At 35.6% G+C, this 17,561-nt stretch overlaps 1 long non-coding RNA gene across 1 annotated transcript; it reads left to right on the top strand.

The window, feature by feature from the left end:
- Nucleotides 1–8,702: 8,702 nt before the first annotated feature.
- On the top strand, nucleotides 8,703–17,165 carry LOC144581188 (uncharacterized). The gene is made up of 3 exons (XR_013531731.1): nucleotides 8,703–9,248; nucleotides 10,471–10,552; nucleotides 17,131–17,165. It is a non-coding gene; the product is annotated as an uncharacterized LOC144581188 (long non-coding RNA).
- Nucleotides 17,166–17,561: the final 396 nt, after the last annotated feature.

A 17,561-nucleotide genomic window follows, 5' to 3' on the forward strand; every position in this document is an offset into this window, starting at 1 on the left:
TACCTTCTCTTTTGTCTTAGTCTGTTGGTGCTGATACAACAAAATACCTTTGAGTGAGTCATTTTTAAACAATAAAAATTTATTTCTCACAGTTCTAAAGGCTGAAAAGTCTAAGATCAAGGTATCAACAGGTTTACTGTCTGGTGAGGCCTAGGTTTCTGTTTCCAAGATGACCGCTTCCTTCAGAGTGGATCCCATCCACGAGGGTTCTGCCCTGTTTACTTAATTACATCCTAAAGCCTAAAGTCCCCACCTCTTAATACTGTCACGTTGGCAATTAACTTTAAACATATAAATTTGGGGAGACACATTCAGATCGTAGTATCTTTTACTTTGATTTTTGTTGTGGGAGTCTTCTCTTTATTTCTTAATCTAGCTAAGGGTTTGTCAGTTTTATTTTTCAAAAAAAGCAACTCCTAGTTTTGTTTTGTTTTTCTATTTCTTTTCTATTCTCCATTTCATTTATCTTTGCTATAATCTTTATTATTTTCTTCATTCTGCTAGCTTTCTGTTTGTTCATCTAGGTCTCTGAGGCATAAAATTAGGTTGTTTATCTGAGATCTTTCTACTGTTTTTTTTAACTATTATTTTAGGTTCAAGGGTACATGTGCAAGTTTGTTATACAGATAAACTTGTGTCATGTGGGTTTGCTGTACAGATTATTTCACCACCCAGGTACTAAGCCTACTACCCAACACTTATGTTTTTCTGATTCTCTCCCTCCTTCCATCCTCTACCCTCAGACAGTCCACATTGTCCGTCGTTCCTTTCTTTGCATTCATGAGTTCTCTTCATCTATTTCTTACTTATCAGTGAGAACAGGTGGTATTTGATTTTCTCTTCCTGTGTTAGTTTGCTAAGGATAATGGCCTCCAGCTCCATCCATGTTCCTGCAAAATACATGATCTCATTCTTTTTTATGGCAGCATAGTATTCCTTGGTGTATATGTACCACATTTTCTTTATCCAACCTATCATTGATGAACATTAAGGTTGATTCCATGTCTTTGCTATTGTGGATAGTGCTGCAGTGAACATTCACGTGCCTGTGTCTTTATGATAGAATGATTTATATTTCTCTGTGTATATACCCAGTAATGAGTTTGCTAAGTTGAATGGTAGTTCTGTTTTTAGCTCTTTGAGGAATTTCCATACTGATTTCCATAATGGTTGAACTAATTTATACTCCTACCAATAGTGTATAAGTGTTCCTTTTTCTTCACAACCTCACCAGCATCTGTTATTTTTTGTCTTTTTAAATAATAGCCATTCTGACTGGTATGAGATGATATCTCATTGTGGTTTTCATTTGCATTTTTCTAATGATCAGTAACACTGAGTTTTTTTCATATGCTTGTTGGCCACATGTATGTCTTCTTTTGAAAACTGTTCATGTCATTTGCCTACTTTTTAATGGGATTGGTTTTTTTCTTGTAGATTTTTCTTATGAATTTTTATGTAATGTTTTTTCTTGTAAATTAGTTCTTTATAGATGCTGGATATTAGATCTTTGTCATATGCATAGTTTGCAAATATTTTCTCCCATTCTGTAGGGTGTCTGTTTACTCCGTTGATAGTTCCTCTTGCTGTGGAGAAGCTCTTAAATTTAATTAGATCCTGTTTGTCACTTTGGTTATTATTTGCATGGGACATCTTTCCATCCCTTCACTTTTAGCCTGTGTGTGTCACTAGATCTAAAATGAATTTCTTGCAGACAGCCTATAGTTAGACACCATTTTATAAAACAAAAATATGTTAGGCTAATCTATGTCTTTTGATTGAGGACTGTAGTCCACTTACGTTTAAAGTAATTAGTGATAGGGAAGAATATACTTTTACCATTCAGTTATTTGTTTTTTTTGTTTGTTATATATTTTTGTCTCTTTTTCCCTCCATTATTGCCTTCCTTTATGATTAATTTTTGTAATGACATGTTTTTATTCTCTTCTAATTTCCTTTTGTGCATATTTTGTAGATTCTTTTGCAGTTACCATGGGGATTACATATAATATCCTGAAGTTATGACAATCTATCTTAAATTGATATTGGCTCAGCTTCAATTGCCTACAAAAACTACTTCTTTATAGCTCTGTTTCCCATTTTATGTTATTGATGTCATAAATTACTCTTAATTAAATATATACCCATTAACACAAAATTTATAAATATTTTTGCGTATTTGTCTTTTAATTTCTATAGAAAACAAAAAACAGTAGTGTTACAAGTCCATATTAAAATAATACTTTAAAAATATTTGTTTATGAATTTACCTTTACTGGAGAACTCTATATTTTTGTATGCTTTGAGGTACTATCCAGAATCTTTTTGTTTTAACTTGAAGAATACTCTTTAGCATTTCTTTTAGGGCATTTCTAGTGGTAATGGACTCCCTTAGCTTATGTTTGTTTGAGAATGTCTTAAGATCTTTCAACATTTTACCTATTTAATCCCACTGCCTTATGGCCTGCACGATTTCTGCTGAGGAATCCACTGATAATATTATTGAGGCTCCCTTATATGTGATGAGTTGCTTTTCTCTGGCTGCTTTCCAGATTCTCCTTCAAAGGTTTTATTATAATGTTTTTCTGTGTGGGTGTCTTTGGATTTATACTACTTGGAATTCATTGAATTTTTGGATTTTAGACCTATGTATGCTGTAGATAATGTTTGCATCCCCCAACGTTTATATGTTGATGTACAAATTCCTTGTGAAGTGGTATTTGGAGATAATGCCTTGGGAGGTAATTAGGGTTAGAAGAGGTCATGAGAGCAGAGCCCTCAATGTGGGATTAGTGAAATCAGTGAGCTTGCACCCTCATTTCATATGCACACAACAAAGAAGTCATGTGAACATACAGCAACATGGTGGATGTCTGCAAACCGAGAGAAGAGGCCGCAGAATGAAATCTACTTTGCTCGTTCCTTGATCTTGGACTTTCTAGCCTCCAGAGCTGTGAAAAAATAAATTTACATTTTTTAAGACACCCAGTCTATGGTATTTTGTTAGGACAACTTGAGCAGACTAAGACTATGTCTTTCCTTAAATTTGGGAAGTTTCTAGCCATTATTTCTTTAAGTAATATCCTCTCCCTTTCTCTCTCTCTTCTTCTGAGACTCACATAATGTATATTTGGTCTGCTTGATTATGTCCCATGAATCTTTTGTTTGTTTGTTTGTTTATGATTTTCTGTGTTTTGTAGTTTTTCAACAAGCAAAATTAAAAACAAATGAATGTTTTTCACTATGTTTACCAATAATATGTATAAATGTAAAGACATATTTATGTTATAATATATACACTTATATAAACATGGGTCTAATCAAGAATATAACATCCCTCCAGATGTTTTCTAACTTCCGTATGCTCTCTTTTTATTGAACTCACAATCTATTTCCCAACTGCTCATCTGAAATACTATTCTTTGTTTCTATATATAATATTAGAAGTTTTTACATCATCATTAATTATGGCAGATTCTTACCCTACCTATGATTAATATACATTTGTACCTTCACTGACTAGCAGTATATCAATATATTAAGTACCATAAATCTTTTAGGGTCTTTACTTTTCTTTACTACTTTTGCTCCTCAGACTCAATAATTTCAAGGATCTGTCTTCAGGGTCGCTAATGCTTTCTTCTGCCTGTTTGATTCTACTGTTAAACTCTTGCAGTGAATTTTTCAATTTAGTGATTGTACTTTTCAGCTTTAGAATCTGGTTTGTTCTTTTAAAAATAATCACTCTCTCTTTGTCAATGCTCTTATTTTGTTTATATATAAATTTCCTGATTTTATTCAGTTCTTTTAGGTGTTTGAGCATATTTAAGACAATTATTTTAAAGTATTTGTGTAATAAATACAATTCCTATATTTCTTCAGAGATAGTTTCTGGAGATTTGTTTTGTTCCTTTGAGTGGGTCATATTGTTGTTTCTTCTTGTGCCTTTTGATCTGTTTTTAAAAATTGGACCTTTGCAAAAATAGTCACTTCTCCCAGTTTTTGAAACTTGTATTGAAGACCACCATTAATTAGTGGGCCCCTGAGCCTTAGGATTACTCCAGAGTGAGGGCTTAAGGACTAATCAGGTCTTTTCTGGGGATGCATCATGTGTGGGCCTGTTAGTGTGCCTTAAAGAAAATATTCCCCTGTATGCTTGGCTGTTTTAAAATTTCTTAATTTTCCTTAGATTCGTACCCCAATTTTTTTCAGGGCATTACATATTCCACCGTATTTCTTTGCCCATGATATCTTGCACCAGGCATCTTAAGGTGTGCAATCCTCCTGTGGTTTTCATGTACTATGGCACCCACCATTGCCTTCCATGGCTTCTGCTAGCTTGAGATTCAAACTATTGCACCATTCCCTGTCTGAGCGCTGAGTCAGGCAAAACAGAAACTGGCCACTTGAACAGCCTATGAACAGGGTAGAACATTGCAAATATCTTCTCCTTCTTCTGGCTCAAGGAAGAGAACCAGGAATTGGGCCACTTCGTTCTGATTTCACTGTTCTGGGGAGAATGTGGGTGAAGGCCAAAAAAAGCCCAAATTTTCTACCATTTTGAATGAAGCTTTCTGTTGATTAGGTGTTTGCTTGGTTGCTATAGATGTTTGACTAGTTTCCAGAGCTCCATAAAGCTATTTTAGTCAATCTATGTTCTTTTATGAGATATAGTAGTAATGATTGGATATCTTTGCCTGACATGGAAGCTAGACCCACAGATCCATTTTAGTATATCTGAGAGCCAGGCAGGATAGGTCTGAAAGAAATAATTTGCAAGAGGAAATTAGATGATATTTGCTATATAATTCATTCAAGGCTCCAGGTTATAAAAGCAACATGGTACTAGAAATGGTATGTATCCAGTAGGAAGTAGTTTGACCATGGTGACAGAGGAAGAGGTCAGATAACTTCACATAGTTTTGTCACCACTGGGGGCCTTAGCAGTCTCCACAGAAGGGGGCAGGTTCAAGAGATCAAAGATATAGTGTCAAGTACAGACTGATAGGAGTTGCCTCATGATTACATGTGAGAAACCCCTTGGGGACTGCTAGAAGTACATGGTAGAGTGGAATGTGTGGGGGATACTTCTATCACGCTAGAAACCTTAGAGGGATGGTAAAATCCAGAACAATTTAGTTTTCTAATGTTAATGGGATTCACCAGGCTGATGAGGTATGAGGATATGTGTAATTGAAAAATTAATTTGAAAATAAAGGTCCAATAAAAAGATGTTGCTTCAAACCATTTCAATAGCATGGTGTAAGTATAAGCCAAAAAGTTGACATATACTATCTGTACCACACTGGATCATTTAGAGTTTCCTTTAATAGCATGGAGCTTCTGTGAGGCCTGTGATTTAATTTGGTCTGCTATTAGCCAATCTTGGGCAGCAGTAATACTTAGCAGGAGGAGCCCCAATTTTGTTTTTGTACTTCTTCAAAATGCTTGCATTTCTTTTTTTTTAATAAAGCATTGTTTCATTTTTACATTTTAATTGACAAAATTATATGTATATTTAGACTGTACAACATGATGTTTTGATATAAGTATACATTGTGGAATGGCTAAATCAAACCATCTAACATATGTACTATTTCACACACTTATTTTTTGTGATAAAAACACTTAAAATCTATTCTATTAGGCTGGGTGTAGTGGCACACACCTGTAATCCCAACACTTTGGGAAGCCAAGGCATGCGGATCACAGGTCAGGAGTTCAAGACCAGCCTGGCTAACATGAAACACTGTCTTTACCATAAATACAAAAATTAGCCAGATGTGGTGGCATGCATCAGTAGTCCCAGCTACTCAGGAGGCTGAGGCAGGAGAATCGCTTGATCCTGGCAGGTGGAGGTTGTAGTGAGTCAAGATAGTGCCACTGCTCTTTGGTCTGGGTGACAGAGAGAGAGTCTGTTTAAAAAAAAATCTACTTTCTTAGTAATTTTCAAGTATACAGTAATCATTATTAATTACATTTGCCATGATGTACAATAGTTCTCTTAAACTTATTCTCATCTAACACTGAAATTTTGTATCCATTGATCAACATCTCCCTAATCTTCATGCCCTCATCCCCCCCACCAAGCCTCTGCTAACCACCATTCTACTCTTTACTTTTATGAGTATAACTTTTTAAGATTCCATATATGTGTGATCTGATGTGGGCAGGATAGAATATTGCAAATATCTTCTCTTTTTTCTGGCTCAAGGAAGAGAACTAGAAATTGGGCCACTTCCTCCTGAATTCACTGTTCTGGGGAGAATGTGGGCAAAGGCCAAAGAAAAGCCTAAAATTTCCTACCATTTTGAATGAAGCTTTCTGTTGATTAGGTGTTTGCTTGGTTGCTATAGATGTTTGACTAGTTTCCAGGGCTCCAAAAACTTATTTTAGTCAATCTGTTTAGTCAATATAAATAACTATAAAGTTATTTTATTCAATATGTAAGATATATATAAGTATATGAGATCATGCAGCATTTGTCTTTCTGTGTCTGGCTTATTTAATTTAGCATAATGTCCTCCAGGTTCATTCATGTTGTCACAAATGACATTGTCCTTTTTAAAGACTGAACAGTTTTTCATTGGGTATATATACCAGGTTTTCTTTGTCCATTCATCCCTTGATAGACACTTAGGTTAATTTCAAAACTTGGCTATTTGTTTTTAAGTGCAAGGGTGCAATCTCAGCTCACTGCAATCTCTGCCTCCCACTTTCAGGTGATTCTCCTGCCTCAGCCTCCCAAGCAGCTGGAATTACAGGCACCTGCCACCACACCCAGCTAATTTTTTGTATTTTTAGTAGAGATGGAATTTCACCATGTTGGCCAGGCTGGTCTCAGACTCCTGTCCTCAGGCAATCCACCTGCCTCAGCCTCCCAAAGTGCTGGGGTTACAGGCATGAGCCACCATGCCCGGCCTTGGCTATTGTTAATATTGCTGTAGTGAACACAATAGTCCAGATATCTCTTTGGCATTCTAGTTCCATTTCCTTTAGATATAGATCCAGTAGTATCATTGTTGGATTATAGAGTAGTTCTACTTTTAATTTTTTGAGGAACCTCTATACTGTTTTCTGTAATGGCTATACTAGTTTACAGTCCTATCAGAAGTATGCAAGGGCTTTCTTTTCTTCATAGTCTCACCAACACTTGTTATCTTTTACTTTTTAAATAATATCCACATTAACAGTTGTGTGGTAACATCTCATTGTAGCTTCAATTTGAAATTCTCTGATGATTAGTGATGTTGAACATCTTTTCATATATTTGTTGGCTATTTGCATGTCTTTTTTGGAGAAATGTCTATTCAAGTTCTTTGTCTATTTTTAAATCAGGTTGTTCGTTTTTATTGCTTTTAATATTTTGGATATTAATCCTTTGTCAGATACATGGTTTGCAAATATTTTCTCCCATTCTGTAGGTTATCTATTCACTCTGTTGATTGTTTTCTTTGCTGTGCAGAAGTTTTTTAGTTTTATGTAATCCCATTTGTCTATTTTGCTTTTGTTGCCTGTGTTTTTTAAGTCATATAAAAAATATTTTTTTGGCCAGACCGATGTCACAGAGGCTTTCTCTTATGTCTTCTTCTAGTAGTTTTGCAGTTTCAGGTCTCCAGTTTAACTAATTCATTTTGAGTTTATTTTTGATTACGGTGTGAGATGTGGGTCTCATTTTGTTCTTCTGCATGTAAATATATTTTTTTTCCCAGAATCATTTAAGAGACTACCCTTTCCTCATTGTGTGTTTTTGGTATTTTTGTCAAAAATCAATTGACTACAAGTGTGTGGGTTTATTTCTGGGCTCTCTATTCTTGTAGCTAGCACTTCATTTGCAGTGAGTGGAGATTGCTGGGTCCTCTGAGTAGATACTTATGGAAATTATTGATCTCAGTTCAGTGCTGCCAGGGAATTCAAGTTGGGGCTCATCTAACATTGCTAAAGCCAATAATTTGTAGATGATCAAAATGTAAGCTAATTATATTCTGAAAGATCACTCAGAAAAATGGAAAGTAGAGGGAAACTGTTTTGTAGAAAATGGGTGCTATTAGTTTTTAACGACACACTGATTGTTTATAAAATCCATTTTTTCTAGTATAGGCAGATTTATTAAATTTAATTTCTGCCAGGTGATAGAATGTTGATGATTTTGCCAAGGAAATCTCTATAAACTTAAAAAGAGGAAGCAAAATATTTCTTTCATAATACACACTTAGTTTTTTTCAAATAGAGAATATCAGTGAGTCCTAGAGACATGCATTATCTAATGTTTATTCCATTAAAAACAATTTTTTCTTCATTTTATTTTTTAAAGTATAAAGAAATTTATTTACAGTTTTAAAAGTAAAACTGCATTCATAATTCATCCTCTGCTCCTCTCACTACCTTAGTTTCTTTTTTTGATCTTTCCTTTTTCATATAATGAGATCACTCACTTAAATATTAAGATGCCTGGGAGTGGTTTTTGTCTATTCTCTTTACTTCATTTGTCCCTATATCAAAGTAGTCATGAAGTCCTGCCATTTTTGTCTCCTCAAATTTTCTTGACTTGATTCTCTCCTCTCCAGCATTATAGAGGCTATCAGAATTTCAAATCCTCATGATATCTCATGTGAGCTCATTTCTTCTTAATTGAACTTTTTAGAGTCTACTCTTTCTCCCCAATACTAAATTCCTTCCTCTGCCATTAGCATCATCTTTCTCAAATGTGACTCTGTCTTATCAGTCTCCTATTTAAAAGCCTATGTTTGCTTTCTGAATAAAGTTTAAGATCTTGCCCTGTGTGGCCAACTAAAGATTGCTACATATACTTTGATACTTTTCTCACTGAGAAATGGGGTCTATGTTCACTCCAATTAAATATGAAATGGGCTCTATGACTGTTTTAACAAAATTAAGACTGAAGTAATCTTGTTCTATTTTCTGGACCCAGAAGTTAAGAGACTGGCTGTTTATTCTTTCTGTTTCTTGGACAATTACTCTGGAAACACTCGCTCTTCTATCCCAGCTACCATGATGTGAGAAGACCAAGCCATGTGGAGGGGCTATGTGGATGTGCTTCAGTTGACAGCTCCAGCTGTGCTCGCAGCACCAATTGCCAGCCATGCGACTGAGCAATTTTGAACCTCCAGCAGAATTGACTGAGCTTTCAGATGAACTGCAGCCTCAGCCAACATTTCACTGCAGCATCATAGACCTCAAAATAAAACCACAGAGTTGAGCCCAATCAACCTAAAGAAACAGAACAGGTAATAATGAACTGTGGTGCTTCCAAAAAAAAAAAATAATGAACTGTTGTTTTAAGTCACTGAGTTTTGAAGTGGCTTGTTATGCAGCAATAGATAATTGAAAGAACCTGGCTTAAAATATGCCCTGTGATTCTTTGACTTGCTCTTTTAAACTTGCATCCCACAATTACCCCTGCAAGCACACTACATTTCAGCCAATGTAAATACTTGGGGAGTTCTTTTGTGACTTGATATGTTTTCATGTAATGTGCCTTTTCCTGGAATACACTTCTATTTCTTGTCTACATGGAAAATTCTTATTCCCTTCGTTACTGAGCTTCTGTCATCTCTTCTGTGAGGGCATCTTTGTCTTCCTTTGGGTAGAATTAGGTTCTCCTTCTACTGAGCTCCCATTGTAGCCTGGGTAAGAGATCTTATTACACTCTCTCATAATCCTTTTGTGGCTTTTATTTCTACTTCTTCCTTGAGGGTAGTCTGATTTAACACTGTGTTCTTAAGCACTTAGCAGAGCTCTGGCATAGAGTTGACAGTATATATGTGGGTCAGGGGCAGAAAAAATGTAAGTCTAATGTATTAGACTATGTTAGGCTTTTCCTTTCTTCTTTTTCAGGTAAAATAGGATTCAATGATTTGGTGTATGATGCCAGAAATTCCTCAGGGTAATTCTAACTAGTAGGCTCTCATGTTAAATTTCAGACAAGATAAGTAAATTTAATAAATTTAAAGACTTATTTTGGACTAGAGATATCAAAATTCAGCCACCTTTCTCTCTCTCTCTCTCACACACACACACACACACGCACACACATACACATAAATACACACACGTATATTAGATATACTATCAAATCAACTCAATAGTCTAAGGATTCTTAGGATTAAAGATTGCCTCTAATATTTTAAGTATGTTTACATTGGTAACATACCTATCCTAGTTAGGATAGGGATTGCTGAATTAGTAACAACAAAAAAATTCCTCTACATCTCAGTGGCTATTTTTTACTCACAAAAGGTCTGCTGCAGTTCTAGAGATTCTCCAGGAAAGCTTCCTCCCAGCAGGGAGTGACTTAGGAATCCAAGCAGGTGCCATCTTGTGATTCCGTCTTTACAATATGGCCTTTTATTTGCTGAAGACAGGCACAAGAGAAGGATAATGTAAGACTTTCTCACTGCCTTAGTGTGAAATTGAACCATGTCTCTTCCATTTTTTTTCCACTCACAGTCCATTTGCCAGAATTAATCACATGGTCCTGCCTAACTGCAAGAGGGGCAGGTACACAGGAGGAAGAAAGGAGCCAGATTTGGTGAGTACTAGTAATCTTCCCTCTTCTTTTTTTTTAAATCTCTGTAGCTTATTCTGAGGCTTACATTGTAATTAGTTTTTGATCTGTTCATTTTGTAAGAACTTTTACTATATGCAATGAAATCTGATTGCAATTCTGGATAGACTAAATCACTTCTGTGATTCCCCAACATTAATTCTATGATAGGGAGGAAATTCATTAAGAGAAATGGAAGTGATAAATGAAATTTCTATACTCTGGAAGAGATGACTGATCAGTAAATCAGCTTAAAAATGGATGATATATGTATGTACTTTGTTCCCTGCAGAGCCCTCTCATGAGTTATTTTCTATGATTGATTTTGTGACACATGACTTTGCTTTATGGTAGAGTATGGCTTTCTCATCAAGATTTGGCTTTGATATCAACAATTATACATGTTAAATGTGTCATTTTTTCCCCCTATTCTCACTTTCAAGTGTGAGGTATGGCCTTTTCCCCCTTTCTAGTGTTTTCGTTATGTGTTATGTAACTTGTGAAATCTAGGTATAAGACAAATATTCAAAGTTTAGTCTTCAACCATCTCAGTAGTTTGGGCTTGCTTCAGGTTTCCTGAATGCCATATTTGCATCTTTTATCTAGTAATTACAGGAAAGAGGGTCAAGGAAAGGAAACAGTAAGTGTAGAAACATCTGGGCCCTATTGTGTAGTTACATTCGGTGCCATCATTAGTCTTTAAGATCCTCACCCCTATTTACTAATAAACAGTGAGTTCATCCAGAGTATCACAGCAATCAAAGCTAAGTGGTGAAGTTAATTGGAATCCAGCAGCCTCTTGTATCACCAGTCTGTAGCTGTTTCTCCTGTTAAGCACAAAATATGCTCAATGATCCTGGTTTCTTTTTTGACTAAGAAAGGGCAGATTGAAGGAAGTAATTGAGAAGAAGAAGACATATTTGGACTCTGGAATTCTTTTTTTTTCCAGGGTTGGGACTTCAGCACAGAGCTTGAGGGGAAGGATCAGGAATTCTCTGGTGTTTCTGTTCCCTCTGTGACTCTGTGAGATTGAGATTAGAGGCACAATATTCAGCAGCCTCCCACCCAGTTGGTAGAGGAGGGAGGAGAAGGAAGCTGCAACATGAAAAACTGGGGAGACTATCAGGCTCCCCAGTTTTACCTCCACCCATGCATATGTGATTTAACTTTTGGGCTTCACTGGCTTGAGTCATTTTGTAATGTGGCTGGTGTGCTTCTCATTCAAGGTCTCTGTGAGGGCATGCTCTGCACAAGGAAAGAGTGAAAGTTAAGGTCTCTGAGCATCAGCTCACCTCTTCTCATCATTGGCTGTGTCTAACAGGAAGAAGGGTCACAGACAGGCATGTAGACATTCCAGCTATACTCTCTTCACACCTTATGAAACAGCTATCTATTGGGCTTAGGGAAATACATGCTCTAGCACGGCCAACCTTAGGGAGGCCAGATTCAGGAAGGTGAGCTATTGCAGGCTTTGGGAACGCCAGGCCTTCAGTATCCCAGGAGAGGGAAGATACTGAGTTTCAAATGGACATCTATCCTTGGGCCTTCAGAGTTATCATCCTGCACAGAGGATTATGCCCACAGGGCCAGAGCTGGTCTCTCTAAAGTGGGACCCAGGGCAGGGGCTCTAGTTGTGCAAGTCTAAGAGCAGTACTAAGGACCATATTTTGCTTTGCAACATCACAGCTGGAAGCAGCAGGTGTTAATTAAACTAGTCAAAAACAAAGATGGTAGAAAAATAAACTTGTTTCTTTTGATTTTAAATGAACTAAACCCCAAAGGTAATATGGAAATTACCTACTGTGGGGAACGCTCCCATGTGAGGCCTCTAGGAAATGGGCCTTGCCATACGGTGAGCTTGAGCCCGGACACAGATCCCTGGTTGGGGGAAGTCGAGCTGAGGGAAAGCAGGAACCGAGAGAGGGACTGTGCTATTCAAAATAATTAACAGACATTACTTTATGGATATGAGGACATGGGAGGCATTGTGTCCACTTTCGGTTCCTTATGGTTTATTGCTTCATTGTGTTCATTTTTGGATCCTTGCTACAATAGTTGTAAAATAATAACTTAAGTATTTACTGGGCATAACTTACTAACCTTGTGACTTAAGTATTTACAATTGTTAAGTATTTACTGGGCATAACTTACTTACCTTGTGACTTAAGTATTCCATTATACTTATCTGATGTAAGGAGACTTGTGATTTTATGGTAAAACTTTGTGTTCCCCTTTATCTCATGGAAATAACTTTTGTGTTTTATGTAAGCAACTCTACTTGTAACATATATAACCAGACCCTGAGCGCAATAAAGTTGTTGGCGAAGCATAGCTTCTCAACCCTCCAGACCTCTTCTGTCTGTCATCTTTTATCTTCCGTGCACCCCCCTATCCAGGTTGGGACCCTCTTGCTGGCCAAGAGTCCCCAGCAGATGTGCTGCTCTTCCCAACCTACTTATTAGGCCAGTTCCTTACTTCAAGTAATGAAAATTTGATATTCTGAAACAATTTGGAGACAGTCCAGAATACTAGCCTTTACCCTATTTTACCTATGAGATTATAAATGAATCACCTAGAAGTAGAGCAGGATTAGGTAAATGGGAGTAGGTATCAATATTGTCCTCTAAGTAACTCTTCAAAAGGGTGACATGTTGTAGCCCTGTAATTATTTCTCTCTTATTAAGACAAAGACAAAAGCTGAATCAAGAGCAGAGGAATGTAAATGTCTGTCTGAAGATCTTTTTCTTTAGCTTTTTGTGGGAGAGACCCTAAGTTGAAGGCATTATAGCAACTTCTCAATTAATGACGATTATTAATATTGCATGTGCTGTGATCCATTAGGGATGCAGAGAATGACCTGAGTTGAAGTTGCTGGCTATTTTGGTATACTGATTAAATTTGAAAACAGTACAGTATGTTAATGATATAATGCCCTTTACTTCCCTTACACTGCTAATAAAACTTGCCATCTCCTTCATTCCTTTCTAGGTCATCTAGCCATTCATTTTTAATATGATGAAATAACATTTTTCTTTGTGCTTGTTGGATAGACTTTTTTTCTCCTATTGTATTTTAATAATTACTTCTTTAGAATTGTGCATAAAATTGGAGAATAATAGAGTTGGGAGGAACTTTGGATCTTATCTCGTTCAACTCCTTAACTAATGAAAGTTTCATCAGAGACAGGTACTTCCCTTCTCTCCTTGCATACTGTCAATTGTGGACACTCCTGGCTACAAAAGGTAGATGATTCAGGAGGAAAATGAGAAGTTTTTTTTCTTTCTGGATTTTGTCTGAGAATTTAGAGCAATGGGAGTGATTGGTACCCACACAGTCTAAAGTGAAGGGTACATCTATATTGCTAAGGGGTGGTCAAGCCAGTCTTTCAACCATCAGTTCCCATTACCCTCCTCTAGGAGACCAGAGGATGCAGGGTAGAAAGGAGAGGTGATGGCTGTACAGCCAGAGGACTTCAGAGAACCTTCAAGAAGGTTCCTTTCAAGTCTTTAGCTGACTGCTGATCAATGCATGCTTGTGAAAGAACTAAAGGGTACTGTGGAAAGAGTCACTTAAAGGGATTACAGAGAACAATCTCCAGTGCTCAGTCAGGGCTAGGAATAGTTACTCTTCCTATAAACCAGAGATAAATGCTTCTTAGATGCTGTCAAAAATCTCAGAATTCATGAAACATTGGGTAGAGTATTAAGAAGTAGAGGAAAGTAGCCCTAGATTAAATGATCTGGTCTCAATGAAGAAAGCTTAAAAGCAACTCTGAAGTTGAAGACAGAAATAAAGAAACTAGAAAAAGAAAAGCAAATGAAGCAAACAATAAATAGAATAATAAATAAATAAGGAAAGAGTAAAAACCAATGACATAGAAAACAAGTAGAGAAAATCAATGAAGCCAATAGCTAGTTTTCTGAGATCAATAAAATTGATGAACTCTAGCCAGAATAATCATGAATAAAAGAGAGTAAACCTAAATTGCTAGTATCAGGAGTGGGAGATGACATTACTATAGGTTCTACAGATATCAAAAGATTGATAAGAAATGCCATGAAAAACTTTTCCACTAAGTTTGACAACTGAAATTCTACAGATTTTAAAAGGCTCTACTCTTACCACTTTCAATCATTATTTCTTGAAGATTCTGATGCCTACATATCTCTAAAATTTGTTGACTTTTCCCCATCATATTCTGGCTTAGGTCACCATTTTATCTCATAGTATGAAACTCTTAACTGAGTCTATTGAGTCTCCCTGCTCCTCCTAGTAAGAAAAATTAATAATTAAAAAAATTATATTACCCCTTCCATTCCTGCTCAAATATTTTTTATTACCCTAAGGAGAAGTTGAAACTTACTAATCTGATTAAACTTGTCCAGCTGTTTTTCTTAACATTCTCCCTCCCCATTTTCTTCTCCAGCAACAAGCTATGCTTTCTGTTGTCTCTGAGCACATGCATTTTCCCCGTCTATAATTCTTTTCTTTTTCATATTAATTTGTCTAACTTCTACCCTCTTTCAGGTTTTAACTTAAAAGTATATTCTTTCAGGAAGGTTTTCCTTGGCCACTCATCTGAGATAAATGATCTTTATGTGCTGTTAAAGCACTGTATGTGTCTCCCTCCCAATGCTTATCACACTATGTCATCATTGTCTGTTTACTTCTCTGTAACCCTCAATGGTCTAAAAACTCAAGAAGATGAGGAAATGCTTTTGTTTCTTGTATTGACTCTTCAATAGGGCAAAGCCACATAATAGTCTGTTTATAAATAATGGTTAGAGTGATTATTTAAATTTTACTCTATTTAATCCTCAAATTCAATGCCACTCTAATTCTTAACACAGGTTATTTTGGGCAGTATACAAACTGTAGGTACTTGATTCTAACTTCTGATTACTGATACTGAAAACGTGATTTTCTCCTTCTTAAATTGTCTTATTTTGCATGTATTAATATTATCAATTATCCAAAAGTGAATGATGCAGTAATTTAATTGTAGACTTCTGTTACTATTCATAAACCATCAGATGAAAGCAGAGATTTCAATTGGATTATAGTATTTTATTCCATCTAAGGGTATATAATTGAGAAATATACTTTACAAAATTGCTTTTGCTTTGGGTATTCTTCTAAGGTTCTTTTCCTTTGGCTTTGTTCTTTTGACCAAATTCCCTTCTAGAATCAGACACTAAGTAACTCCTATTCTGGGGGAGAGCCCTTTGTGATACTTACAGAATAATTTTTGTATCAGTTCTCTTCCATTTTAAAAATCTTTGGTGATTTTTAAATGAAGAGCAGCCTGTCTCTACTAACCAGAACCTCCTTGACACTTTGTTTTTTTGGAGATGAAGTCTTGCTCTGTTGCCTAGGCTGGAGTGCAGTGGTGAGATCTCAGCTCACTGCAACCTCTGCCTCCAGGGTTCAAGCAATTCTCCTGCCTCAGCCTCCTGAGTTGTTGGGACTAGAGACACACACAGCCACACCAGGCTAATTTTTCTTTTTTTGTATTTTAGCAGAGACGAGATTTTACCATGTTGCCCAGTCTAGTCTCGAACTCCTGAGCTCAGGCAATCCACCTGCCTTGGCCTCCCAAAGTGCTAGGATTACACATGTGAGCCACTGTGGCCGGCTGGCAATTTGATTTTTATTTCGTATTTTTCTTTTCTTTCCTCCTCATAACTATTATTTTTTACTAATTATATAAGTCAGTTTGTTTACTGCTAAAAATTTCAAATATGCAAAAGTTAGAAGAGGAAAATAACATCCAGAGATGAAGCTCTGTTAACAGTGGGTGTATTTTTCATACCAATATACTGTCTATTGTTTGAACCTCTCCTTTGCCATGGTTGTTTCAAATATTTTCCCCTTATTTTAACTTTTGCCCTTAAATTTTGGTTCAAATATTTTAAATATAGAGAGTTTTCTCTTTGGTGCAATAACATCTGTTCTATATATTTCACTGTTTTTATGCTTAGAAATTACTTTCTCACATAGAGTGTACATGTTTACCTATTTTAGTCCTGGTTTTTAAGGTTTTAGTTTTTATAGTTAACTCTCTAGCTTACATGTAATTTAATTTTATGAATTTATTAATGTCCTAGTAGTCAGTAGTCTTTAAATTAGTCAATTGTGTCTATCTTTTCCATTGACCTGCAGTGGTTTGCTAAAGAAATATTAAAGTCTTTTGTAGATTAGTACCTGTTTATAAGTTATTCTACACGTTTATATGATTGTTTATAATATACCAGTATAATACTGTTAGTTATTATAGATTGTCCAATATTTCATTTAGGCAATTCTCCTGTAACTTTCTTTTTTCTTTCAGATTTTATTAGCTGTTTTAACTTGTTTTATGTTTGATAAACTTTGGACTAATTTTATCAAGATTCAAATGATATTGGGATTTTGATATTGCTTTATTACTATATATTGGTTTAGAAATAATGGAAAATGCATGAAATATATATTATACATATTATAATGTCTATATATATTTACTCAATCTTTCTAAAAATATGCTATATTTCACAGAACTTTTCTGTTACTCTATCTTACAGATTCCATGTGTTTTGGGTAAAGTTACTACTAGGTAAGTTAAGTATTTTTTATTGTTGTTACAGTAAAAGTTTGCTTTATTTCTTTATTTTTCCATTTAATATTTGAATTACCTATTTAGCTGGTGGATTGAAAAAATATATAAAACATATATATACACACACCAAATATGTATATATATACATATCTGTATATGTACAACATATATACACATGTTTTAAATATGTGTATATATATTTAAAACATATTTGATATATATAAATAACAAAACAAGTGATATAAGCAGTAGATTTTATTCAGAGGAAGAAGTAGATTTTATACAGGCTTCCATAGCTGACTAAAGGTATAAGAAAGATAAAGTATTTAAAAATGCACAGAAAAGATAGGGCTGTTTGTGAAAATTCAGGGCAAACAAATGTAGAGATAAGCAAGG

The sequence above is a fragment of the Callithrix jacchus genome, chromosome X (assembly GCF_049354715.1).
Source record: "Callithrix jacchus isolate 240 chromosome X, calJac240_pri, whole genome shotgun sequence".
Taxonomy (NCBI): Eukaryota; Metazoa; Chordata; class Mammalia; order Primates; family Cebidae; genus Callithrix; species Callithrix jacchus.